Genomic DNA, 12,451 nt, shown 5'->3' on the forward strand with positions numbered 1-12,451 from the left:
ACAAAATAAAGAGATGTATTTTGCATACGCTGCGCCTTGGTCCAATCTCTCATATCAAGACGATCGTGACAGAATTCCCCACCAACATCGGACCAAGCAGCGTAAATCAAGGCAGAGTGGCTGGAAGCCCGAGAGGCTCCCCCAAAAATTTATCGGGGGAGGGCACACGGGGAGTGTGGCTGGGTCAAGTGGGAGAATTGAGCCAGTTCCCCGTGCTTACCATCAGGAGCAGTTGGCTAAACTAAGGTATGAGTCGGAGAATGTGGAGGAGTTATTGGACAGATTGGAGGAAAGTGAAAGGATGGGAGATGAGACATTTGAGGAGTTGTTGGTGTTATTGGAGGAGAGCGAAGAGAGAGAGATGTTGATATGGGGGAGCATACAACCAGGTAAGGTTGGGAAGCCTCCTGTGCATCTCCTGAGCCCTGTACGCACTGTTCCTTCTCCCCGCACTCGCCCTGAGGTGCGTGCCCTCAGCCCGGTACCTCCAGTTCTGGTACCACGCACCAGGCCTATAGTGCGTCTCGAGAGTCCAGTGTGCCCTGTTCCTGCTACACGCAATCTCCCTGTGGTACGTGTCTCCAGCCCAGTGCCTCCAGTTCCGGCACCAAGCCTCATGTGCGTCTCCAGACCCCTGTACGCACTGTTCCTTCTCCCTGTACTCGCCCTGATGTGCGTGCCCTCAGCCCGGTACCACCAGTGCCGGTACCACGCACCAGGCCTATAGTACGCCTTGAGAGTCCAGTGTGCCCTGTTCCTGCTCCCCGCACTAGCCTTGAGGTGCGTGTCTCTAGTCCGGTACCACCAGTTCCGGCCCCACGCACCAAGCCTCATGTGCTTCTCCAGAGCCCTGTACGCACTGATCCTTCTCCCCGCACTCGCCCTGATGTGCGTGCCCTCAGCCCGGTACCACCAGTTCCGGTACCACGCACCAGTCCTATAGTGCGCCTCGAGAACTCAGTGTGCCCTGTTCCTGCTCTCCGCACTAGCCTGAAGGTGCGTGTCCTTAGCCCGGTACCTCCAGTTCCGGCACCACGCACTAGGCCTACAGTGCGCCTCAGCCGGCCAGAGTCTGCCGTCTGCACAGCGGTGCCTGAACTGCCCGTCTGCCAAGCGCCATCTGAGCCACCCGTCTGCCAAGCGCCATCTGAGCCACCCGTCTGCCAAGCGCCATCTGAGCCACCCGTCTGCCAAGCGCCATCTGAGCCACCCGTCTGCCAAGCGCCATCTGAGCCACCCGTCTACCCAGCGCCATCTGAGCCATCCATCTACCCAGCGCCATCTGAGCCATCCGTCTGCCCCGAGCCATTAGAGCCGCCCGTCTGTCCCGAGCCGTCAGAGCCGTTAGTCAGACAGGATCTGCCAGAGCCGCCAACCAGACAGGATCTGCCAGGGCCACCAACCAGACAGGATCTGCCAGAGCCGCCAACCAGACAGGATCTGCCAGAGCCGCCAACCAGACAGGATCTGCCAGAGCCGCCAACCAGACAGGATCTGCCAGAGCCGCCAACCAGACAGGATCTGCCAGAGCCGCCAACCAGACAGGATCTGCCAGAGCCGCCAACCAGACAGGATCTGCCAGAGCCGCCAACCAGACAGGATCTGCCAGAGCCGCCAGCCAGCCATGAACAGCCAGAGCCGCCAGTCAGCCATGAGCAGCCAGATCCGCCAGTCAGCCATGAGCAGCCAGATCCGCCAGCCAGCCATGAGCAGCCAGATCCGCCAGCCAGCCCGGTACCACCAGTTCCGGTACCACGCACCAGTCCTATAGTGCGCCTCGAGAACTCAGTGTGCCCTGTTCCTGCTCCCCGCACTAGTCTGAAGGTGCGTGTCTTTAGCCCGGTACCTCCAGTTCCGGCACCACGCACTAGGCCTACAGTGCGCCTCAGCCGGCCAGAGTCTGCCGTCTGCACAGCGGTGCCTGAACTGCCCGTCTGCCAAGCGCCATCTGAGCCACCCGTCTGCCAAGCGCCATCTGAGCCACCCGTCTGCCAAGCGCCATCTGAGCCACCCGTCTGCCAAGCGCCATCTGAGCCACCCGTCTGCCAAGCGCCATCTGAGCCATCCGTCTGCCAAGCGCCATCTGAGCCATCCGTCTACCCAGCGCCATCTGAGCCATCCGTCTACCCAGCGCCTTCTGAGCCATCCGTCTGCCCCGAGCCATTAGAGCCGCCCGTCTGTCCCGAGCCGTCAGAGCCGTTCGTCAGTCAGGATCTGCCAGAGCCGCCAACCAGACAGGATCTGCCAGAGCCGCCAACCAGACAGGATCTGCCAGAGCCGCCAACCAGACAGGATCTGCCAGAGCCGCCAACCAGACAGGATCTGCCAGAGCCGCCAACCAGACAGGATCTGCCAGAGCCGCCAACCAGCCAGGATCTGCCAGAGCCGCCAACCAGACAGGATCTGCCAGAGCCGCCAACCAGACAGGATCTGCCAGAGCCGCCAACCAGCCAGGATCTGCCAGAGCCGCCAACCAGACAGGATCTGCCAGATCCGTCAGCCAGCCATGAGCCATCCAGCCAGGATTCGCCAGAGCCGTCATCCAGCCAGGATCCGCCAGAGCCAGCCAGCCAGGATCCGCCAGCCAGCCAGGATCCGCCAGAGCCAGCCAGCCAGGATCCGTCCCTCAGTCCGGAGCTGCCGTCCCTCAGTCCGGCGCTGCCGTCCCTCAGTCCGGAGCTGCACCTTATCCCGGTGCTGCCCCTTAGTCCGGTGCTGCCCCTTAGTCCGATGCTGCCCCTTAGTCCGATGCTGCCCCTTAGTCCGGTGCTGCCCCTTAGTCCGGTGGGGTTAATGTGGAGGGTGGCTATTTGGAGGAGGCTACGAAAGCGGGTAGTGACTATGGTGGGGTGGGGACCACGACCAGTGCCAGAGCCGCCACCGTGGACAGACGCCCACCCAGACCCTCCCCTAGACTTTATGCTGGTGCGCCCGGAGTTCGCACCTTAAGGGGGGGGGGGGTTATGTCACACCCTGGCCTTAGTTTTCTTTGTTTTCTTAATTATTTTAGTTAGGTCAGGGTGTGACATGGGGAATGTATGTGTTTTTGTAGTGTCTAGGGTGGTTGTAAGGTTTAGGGGGTTTATTAGAGTAGTTGGGTTTATGTTTAGTATAGAAGTCTAGCTGTGACTATGGTTGAGTGTAGGTATCTAGGAAAGTCTATGGTTGCCTGAATTGGGTCTCAATTAGAGACAGTTGGTTATTGTTGTCTCTGATTGGGAGCCATATTTAAGGCAACCATAGGCTTTAGCTGTTTGTGGGGAATTGTCTATGTTGAACGTAAGTAGTTTGTGTGTGCACTTGCGTTTGTAGCTTCACGGTCGTTTGTTGTTTTGGTTAGTTTGTGTATAGTGTTTGTTTTGTGTTTTTTCCCTCTCTTACAAAATAAAGAGATGTATTTTGCATACGCTGCGCCTTGGTCCAATCTCTCATATCAAGACGATCGTGACAGAATTCCCCACCAACATCGGACCAAGCAGCGTAAATCAAGGCAGAGTGGCTGGAAGCCCGAGAGGCTCCCCCAAAAATTTATCGGGGGAGGGCACACGGGGAGTGTGGCTGGGTCAAGTGGGAGAATTGAGCCAGTTCCCCGTGCTTACCATCAGGAGCAGTTGGCTAAACTAAGGTATGAGTCGGAGAATGTGGAGGAGTTATTGGACAGATTGGAGGAAAGTGAAAGGATGGGAGATGAGACATTTGAGGAGTTGTTGGTGTTATTGGAGGAGAGCGAAGAGAGAGAGATGTTGATATGGGGGAGCATACAACCAGGTAAGGTTGGGAAGCCTTCTGTGCATCTCCTGAGCCCTGTACGCACTGTTCCTTCTCCCCGCACTCGCCCTGAGGTGCGTGCCCTCAGCCCGGTACCTCCAGTTCTGGTACCACGCACCAGGCCTATAGTGCGTCTCGAGAGTCCAGTGTGCCCTGTTCCTGCTACACGCAATCTCCCTGTGGTACGTGTCTCCAGCCCAGTGCCTCCAGTTCCGGCACCAAGCCTCATGTGCGTCTCCAGACCCCTGTACGCACTGTTCCTTCTCCCTGTACTCGCCCTGATGTGCGTGCCCTCAGCCCGGTACCACCAGTGCCGGTACCACGCACCAGGCCTATAGTACGCCTTGAGAGTCCAGTGTGCCCTGTTCCTGCTCCCCGCACTAGCCTTGAGGTGCGTGTCTCTAGTCCGGTACCACCAGTTCCGGCCCCACGCACCAAGCCTCATGTGCTTCTCCAGAGCCCTGTACGCACTGATCCTTCTCCCCGCACTCGCCCTGATGTGCGTGCCCTCAGCCCGGTACCACCAGTTCCGGTACCACGCACCAGTCCTATAGTGCGCCTCGAGAACTCAGTGTGCCCTGTTCCTGCTCTCCGCACTAGCCTGAAGGTGCGTGTCCTTAGCCCGGTACCTCCAGTTCCGGCACCACGCACTAGGCCTACAGTGCGCCTCAGCCGGCCAGAGTCTGCCGTCTGCACAGCGGTGCCTGAACTGCCCGTCTGCCAAGCGCCATCTGAGCCACCCGTCTGCCAAGCGCCATCTGAGCCACCCGTCTGCCAAGCGCCATCTGAGCCACCCGTCTGCCAAGCGCCATCTGAGCCACCCGTCTGCCAAGCGCCATCTGAGCCACCCGTCTACCCAGCGCCATCTGAGCCATCCATCTACCCAGCGCCATCTGAGCCATCCGTCTGCCCCGAGCCATTAGAGCCGCCCGTCTGTCCCGAGCCGTCAGAGCCGTTAGTCAGACAGGATCTGCCAGAGCCGCCAACCAGACAGGATCTGCCAGGGCCACCAACCAGACAGGATCTGCCAGAGCCGCCAACCAGACAGGATCTGCCAGAGCCGCCAACCAGACAGGATCTGCCAGAGCCGCCAACCAGACAGGATCTGCCAGAGCCGCCAACCAGACAGGATCTGCCAGAGCCGCCAACCAGACAGGATCTGCCAGAGCCGCCAACCAGACAGGATCTGCCAGAGCCGCCAACCAGACAGGATCTGCCAGAGCCGCCAGCCAGCCATGAACAGCCAGAGCCGCCAGTCAGCCATGAGCAGCCAGATCCGCCAGTCAGCCATGAGCAGCCAGATCCGCCAGCCAGCCATGAGCAGCCAGATCCGCCAGCCAGCCCGGTACCACCAGTTCCGGTACCACGCACCAGTCCTATAGTGCGCCTCGAGAACTCAGTGTGCCCTGTTCCTGCTCCCCGCACTAGTCTGAAGGTGCGTGTCTTTAGCCCGGTACCTCCAGTTCCGGCACCACGCACTAGGCCTACAGTGCGCCTCAGCCGGCCAGAGTCTGCCGTCTGCACAGCGGTGCCTGAACTGCCCGTCTGCCAAGCGCCATCTGAGCCACCCGTCTGCCAAGCGCCATCTGAGCCACCCGTCTGCCAAGCGCCATCTGAGCCACCCGTCTGCCAAGCGCCATCTGAGCCACCCGTCTGCCAAGCGCCATCTGAGCCATCCGTCTGCCAAGCGCCATCTGAGCCATCCGTCTACCCAGCGCCATCTGAGCCATCCGTCTACCCAGCGCCTTCTGAGCCATCCGTCTGCCCCGAGCCATTAGAGCCGCCCGTCTGTCCCGAGCCGTCAGAGCCGTTCGTCAGTCAGGATCTGCCAGAGCCGCCAACCAGACAGGATCTGCCAGAGCCGCCAACCAGACAGGATCTGCCAGAGCCGCCAACCAGACAGGATCTGCCAGAGCCGCCAACCAGACAGGATCTGCCAGAGCCGCCAACCAGACAGGATCTGCCAGAGCCGCCAACCAGCCAGGATCTGCCAGAGCCGCCAACCAGACAGGATCTGCCAGAGCCGCCAACCAGACAGGATCTGCCAGAGCCGCCAACCAGCCAGGATCTGCCAGAGCCGCCAACCAGACAGGATCTGCCAGATCCGTCAGCCAGCCATGAGCCATCCAGCCAGGATTCGCCAGAGCCGTCATCCAGCCAGGATCCGCCAGAGCCAGCCAGCCAGGATCCGCCAGCCAGCCAGGATCCGCCAGAGCCAGCCAGCCAGGATCCGTCCCTCAGTCCGGAGCTGCCGTCCCTCAGTCCGGCGCTGCCGTCCCTCAGTCCGGAGCTGCACCTTATCCCGGTGCTGCCCCTTAGTCCGGTGCTGCCCCTTAGTCCGATGCTGCCCCTTAGTCCGATGCTGCCCCTTAGTCCGGTGCTGCCCCTTAGTCCGGTGGGGTTAATGTGGAGGGTGGCTATTTGGAGGAGGCTACGAAAGCGGGTAGTGACTATGGTGGGGTGGGGACCACGACCAGTGCCAGAGCCGCCACCGTGGACAGACGCCCACCCAGACCCTCCCCTAGACTTTATGCTGGTGCGCCCGGAGTTCGCACATTAAGGGGGGGGGGTTATGTCACACCCTGGCCTTAGTTTTCTTTGTTTTCTTAATTATTTTAGTTAGGTCAGGGTGTGACATGGGGAATGTATGTGTTTTTGTAGTGTCTAGGGTGGTTGTAAGGTTTAGGGGGTTTATTAGAGTAGTTGGGTTTATGTTTAGTATAGAAGTCTAGCTGTGACTATGGTTGAGTGTAGGTATCTAGGAAAGTCTATGGTTGCCTGAATTGGGTCTCAATTAGAGACAGTTGGTTATTGTTGTCTCTGATTGGGAGCCATATTTAAGGCAACCATAGGCTTTAGCTGTTTGTGGGGAATTGTCTATGTTGAACGTAAGTAGTTTGTGTGTGCACTTGCGTTTGTAGCTTCACGGTCGTTTGTTGTTTTGGTTAGTTTGTGTATAGTGTTGGTTTCGTGTTTTTTCCCTCTCTTACAAAATAAAGAGATGTATTTTGCATACGCTGCGCCTTGGTCCAATCTCTCATATCAAGACGATCGTGACACCTTCTTTTCACTCTGTCATTTAGGTTGGTATTGTGGAGTAACTACAATGTTGTTGATCCTTCCTCAGTTTTCTCCTATCATAGCCATTAAACTCTGTAACTGTTTTAATGTCACCATTGGCCTCATAGTGAAATCTCTGTGCAGTTTCCATCCTTTCTGGCAACTGAGTTAGGAAGGACACCTGTATATTTGTATTGCCTGGGTGTATTGATACACCATCCAAAGCGTGATTGTTAACTTCACCATGGTCACAGGGATATTCAGTGTCTGCTATTTTCATTGTTACCCATCATCCAATAAGTGCCCTTCTTTGCGAAGCATTGGAAAACCTCCTTGGTCTTTGTGGGTTGAATCTGTGCTTGAAGTTTACTTCTTGACTGATGGACCTAACAGATAATTGTATGTGTGTGGTACAGTCAACAATCATCTTAACCACTATTATTGCACACAGAGTCCATGCAACTTTTTATGTGACTTGTTTAAGCACATTTTTACCATTGCAATTATTTAGGCTTTCCATAAAAAAAGGTGTTGAATACTTATTGACTCAAGACATTTCAGTGTATTATTTTTTATTAATTTGTTAAAAACTATTTAAAACAACATTCCACTTTGGCATTATGGTGAATTGTGTGTAGATCAGTGACATAACATCTTAATTTAACTCATTTTGAATAAGGCTGTAACTCAACAAAATGTGGAAAAAGTCAAGGCGTGTGAATACTTTCTGAAGGCACTGTACAATTTCTTGACTGTGTCCAGCTCGCTAATAATCACCGAAATGAAAGCTAGACAGGGATCATTGAAAATTCCAAAAAAGATAGATAGAGGACTATTGTTTGCAAATGTTGACGGCGAGGAAATATAACCAAATATCACTGCGGCCCTCCGAACCTTGTTGATGACCGAATGTGGCCCCCGGGGCAAAATGAGTTTGACACCCCTGGTTTAGGCTATACATTTTCCTCTGTGCTTTCTTGCCGTTTGGCTGCTTATAGATGCTTGTCATGGTTGTTGAAAATTACATACTATTCTGAACAAAAATATAAATGCAATATGCAACCATTTCAACGATTTTACTGAGTTACAGTTCAAATAAGGGAATCAGTCAATTGAAATACATTCATTAAGCCCTAATCTATCGATTTCACGTGATTGGGCAGGGGCACAGCCTGGGACGGCATAGGCCCACCCACTTGGCAGTAAGGCCCACCCACTGGGGAGCCAGGCCCAGCCAATCAGAATTAGTTTTTGTCCACAAAAGGGCTATATTACAGACAGAAATACTCCTGTTTCATCTGCTGTCCGGGTGGCTGGTCTCAGATGATTCTACAAGTGAAGAAGCTGGATGTGGAGGTCCTGGGCTGGCGTGGTTACATGTGGTGTGCGGTTGTGAGGGATTCATCCGATGGCATTGAGGAGTATACCACTTCTGTCACCGGCTTCATCAATAAGTGCATCGACGACGTCACCCCCACAGTGACTGTACGTACATATCCCAACTAGAAGCTATGGATTACAGGCAACATTCGGACCGAGCTAAAGGCGAGAGCTGCCACTTTCAAGGAGTGGGACACTAATCCGGAAGCTTATAATAAATCCCGCTATGCTATCAGATGAACCGTCAAACAGGCAAAGCATCAATACAGGACTAAGATCGAATCCTACTACACTGGCTCTGACGCTCATCGGATGTGGCAGGGCTTGCAAACTATTACGGACTACAAAGGGAAATCCAGCAGCGAGCTGCAAGGTGACAAGAGCCTACCAGATGAGCTAAATTCCTTTCATGCTCGCTTCGAGGCAAGCAACACTGAAGCATGCATGAGAGGACCAGCTGTTCCGGACGGATTACCAGGACGTGTACTCAGAGCATGCGAGGACCAACTGGCAAGTGTCTTCACTGACAACCTCTCTCAACCTCTCCCTGACCGAGTCTATAATACCTACATGTTTCAAGCAGACCGCCATAGACCCTGTGCTAAGAAAGCGAAGGTAACCTGCCTAAATGACAACCACAGTCATGAAGTGCTTTGAAAGGCTGGACATGGCTCACATCAACACCATCATCCCGGAAACCCTAGACCCACTCCAATTCACATACCACCCCAACAGATGATGCAATCTCAATTGCACTCCACACGGCCCTTTCCCACTTGGACAAAAGGAACACCTATGCGAGAATGCTTTTCATTGACTACAGCTCAGCATTCAATACCATAGTCCCCTCCAAGCTCATCACCAAGCTCAGGATCCTAAGACTGAACAACTCTCTCTGCAACTGGATCCTGGACTTCAGCAGCTGGTTCTCCTCCCACAGGCGGTGAGCAGGGCATAAAATTAACACTCACCACCTGCCAAATGCAGGTAAATGTAGGTATTGGCAGATAAGAATGTCTATTTCACCAGCCACGTTGGCGGGTGGTCGATTTGCAGGGCTCTACATTGCGAGCATTACATTTGTAAATAAAAATAGTCAAAAGTCAAATAGAAGCACATGTACGATTTATAGTAGAACAATTCTGCAGTAGCTGTTTTCAAAGTATTTCTGCTGTTTTGTTTCATAACTGCTAATCGCAAAGTATTACAAATACAAACACAAAACTGCCTGGCGGGAGACCTGTGCACTCTGAGTGAAGTGCTGATAGATACATTTTTGGAAGAGCTGCGCACAGGCATAAAAGTTGGTCTAATTCTTTGTGTTCTTGGCTATTTACATTTTGTTCACAAGCACAGTTGTTTTTCAACATTAGTTTGAATCTGCTGCTTCAAATAATAGTTAAGAGATGCCCTAGTCAGATCCCAAATCTCACACACAGACACAGGTGACACAACTCGAGTTGCCCCATTACCACTGTCACCTCGTGCCCTTAAAGGGGCAGCTGAACATTTGGTCTCATCTGATACGTTTGGCTCAAATGAAATGAAATGTCCCACCTAGCTAAATGACTAAAATGTCAAATGTAAAGCATGGTCATCAGTTTTTTTTTGTGTATTTGTATGAACAGTGCTTTTTCCACATTTTGCTATGTTTCAACCTTGTTCTAAAATGTATTAAATACATGTTTTTCCACATCAATCTACACACAAAACCCAATAGCAAAGAAAAAAACAGGTTTTTAGAAATTTTTGCAAATTTATTACAAATAAAAAACAGATACCTTATTTACATAAGTATTCAGACCCTTTGCTATGAGACTTGAAATTGAGCTCAGGTGCATCCTGTTTCCATTGATCATCCTTGAAATGTTTCTAAAACTCGATTGTAGTCCACCTGTGGTAAATTCAATTGATTGGGCATGATTTGGAAAGGCACACACCTGTCTATGTAAGGTCCCACATTTGCCAGTGCATGTCAGAGCAAAAACCAAGCCATGAGGTCGAAGGAATTGCCCGTAGAGCTCCGAGACAGGATTGTGTTGAGGCACAGATCTGGGGAGGGGTACCAACAAATTTCAGCAGCATTGAAGGTCCACAAGAACACAGCGGCCTCCATCTTTTTTAAACGGAAGAAGTTTGGATCCACCAAGACTCTTTGTAAAGGTTTTCTTCCAGGGGTGAAGGAGAGGACCAAAGTGCAGCGCGGCTAGTGTTCAACATGTTTAATACAAGAACAAGTGAACACTACAAACAACAAACAAAATAACAAACCGTGAAAACCGAGACAGTCCTATCTGGTGCAGAACAAACACAGAGACAGGAAACAAACACCCACAAAATCACAACACAAAACAAGCCTCCTATATATGAGTCTCAATCAGAGACAACGACTACCATCTGTCTCTGATTGAGAACCCACACTAGGCTGACATAGAAACAGACAAACTAGACACACAACATAGAATTCCCACCCAGCTCACGTCCTGACCAACTAAACACATACAAAACAACAGAAAACAGGTCAGGAACGTGACACTCTTCCTAGAGCTGTCCGCCCTGACCAACTGAGCAATCGGGGGAGAAGGGCCTTGGTCAGGGAGATGACCAATAACCTAATGGTCACACTGACAGAGCTCCAGAGTTCCTCTGTAGAGATGGGAGAACCTTCCAGAAGGACAATCATCTCTGCAGCACTCCACAAATCAGGCCTTTATGGTAGAGTGGCCAGACGGAAGCCGCTCCTCAGTAAAAGGCACATGACAGCCCACTTAGAATTTGCCAGAAGGTAAATGGACTAAGAGCATGGACCTTGCACCATCCCTACGGTGAAGCATGGTGGTGGCAGCACATCATGCTGTGGGGATGTATTTCAGCGGCAGAGACTGGGAGACTAGTCAGGATCAAGGGAAAGACAAATGGAGCAAAATAGAGAGATCCTTGATGAAAACCTGCTCCAGAGCACTCTTGATCTCAGACTGGGGAGAAGGTTCACCTTCCAACAGGACAACTCTAAGCTCATAGCCAAGACAACGCAGGAGTGGGGCAAGTCTCTGGATGTCCTTGAGTGGCCCTGAACCTGATCAAAAATCTCTGCAGAGACCTGAAAATAGAAAATAGCTGTGCAGTGATGCTCCCCATCCAACCTGACAGAGCTTGAGAGGATCTGCGAGAAGAATGGGAGAAACTCCCCAAATACAGGTGTGCCAAGCTTGTAGTGTCATACCCATGTGGACTCAAGGCTGTAATCGCTGCCAAAGGTGCTTCAACAAAGTACTGAGTAAAGGGACTGAATACTTATGTAGATGTGATATTTCATTTTTTTTGCTTTGTCATTATGGGGTATTGTGTGTAGATTCAGGGGGAAAAAATGATTTAATCCATTTTAGAATAAGGTCACGAAACAAAATGTGAAAAAAGTCAATGGGTCTGAATACTTTCAAATGCACTGTATTTATGGCGCAAAAATATTTTGAATGTTAAAAAATGTGAGTGGCTGGTTGATTTTTTTTTCATCTAACTGGCTGGAGGACCAAAACATTTATTTTAGGCCCTGGAGGTGAGGGTAGGCAACAATATATCTGCCACGCTGGCCATCAACACGGGGTCCCCTCAGAGGTGTGTGCTTAGTCCCCTCCAGTACTCCCTGTTCACACAACTCCAACACCATCATCGAGTTTGCTGACGTCACGCCGGTGGTAGGACTGATCACTGACAATGATGATGCAGCCAATAAAAGGAGGTCCGAGATCTGGCAGTGTGGTGCCAGGACAACAACCTCTCCCTCAACGTCAGCAAGACAAAGGGGATGATCATGGACTACAGGAAATGGAGGGGCGAGCACGCTCCCATCCACATGGATGGTGCTGTAGTGAAGCGGGTTGAGAGCTTCAAGTTCCTCGGTGCCCACATCACTAACGAATTAACATGGTCAAAACACACCCACACCTCTTTCTCCTCAGAAGGCTGAAAAGATTTGGCATGGGCCCTCAGATCTTCAAAAAGTTCTACAGCTGCACCATTGAGTGCTGGATCACCGCTTGAACCAACAGGACCCTGAACAGCTTTTCCCACAAGCCATGACTGCTAAACAAGAGTGCTAAATAGCTCATCAAATGGCTACCCGGGGTGACTGGTAGCCTAGAGGTTAAGAGCGAATCCCAGAGCCAACTAGGTGAAAAATGTGTTGATGTGCCCTTGAGCAAGGAAACCCCAATTGCTCCAGGGTTGCTGTCAATAATGGCTG

The sequence above is a fragment of the Salvelinus fontinalis genome, chromosome 5 (assembly GCF_029448725.1).
Source record: "Salvelinus fontinalis isolate EN_2023a chromosome 5, ASM2944872v1, whole genome shotgun sequence".
Taxonomy (NCBI): domain Eukaryota; kingdom Metazoa; phylum Chordata; class Actinopteri; order Salmoniformes; family Salmonidae; genus Salvelinus; species Salvelinus fontinalis.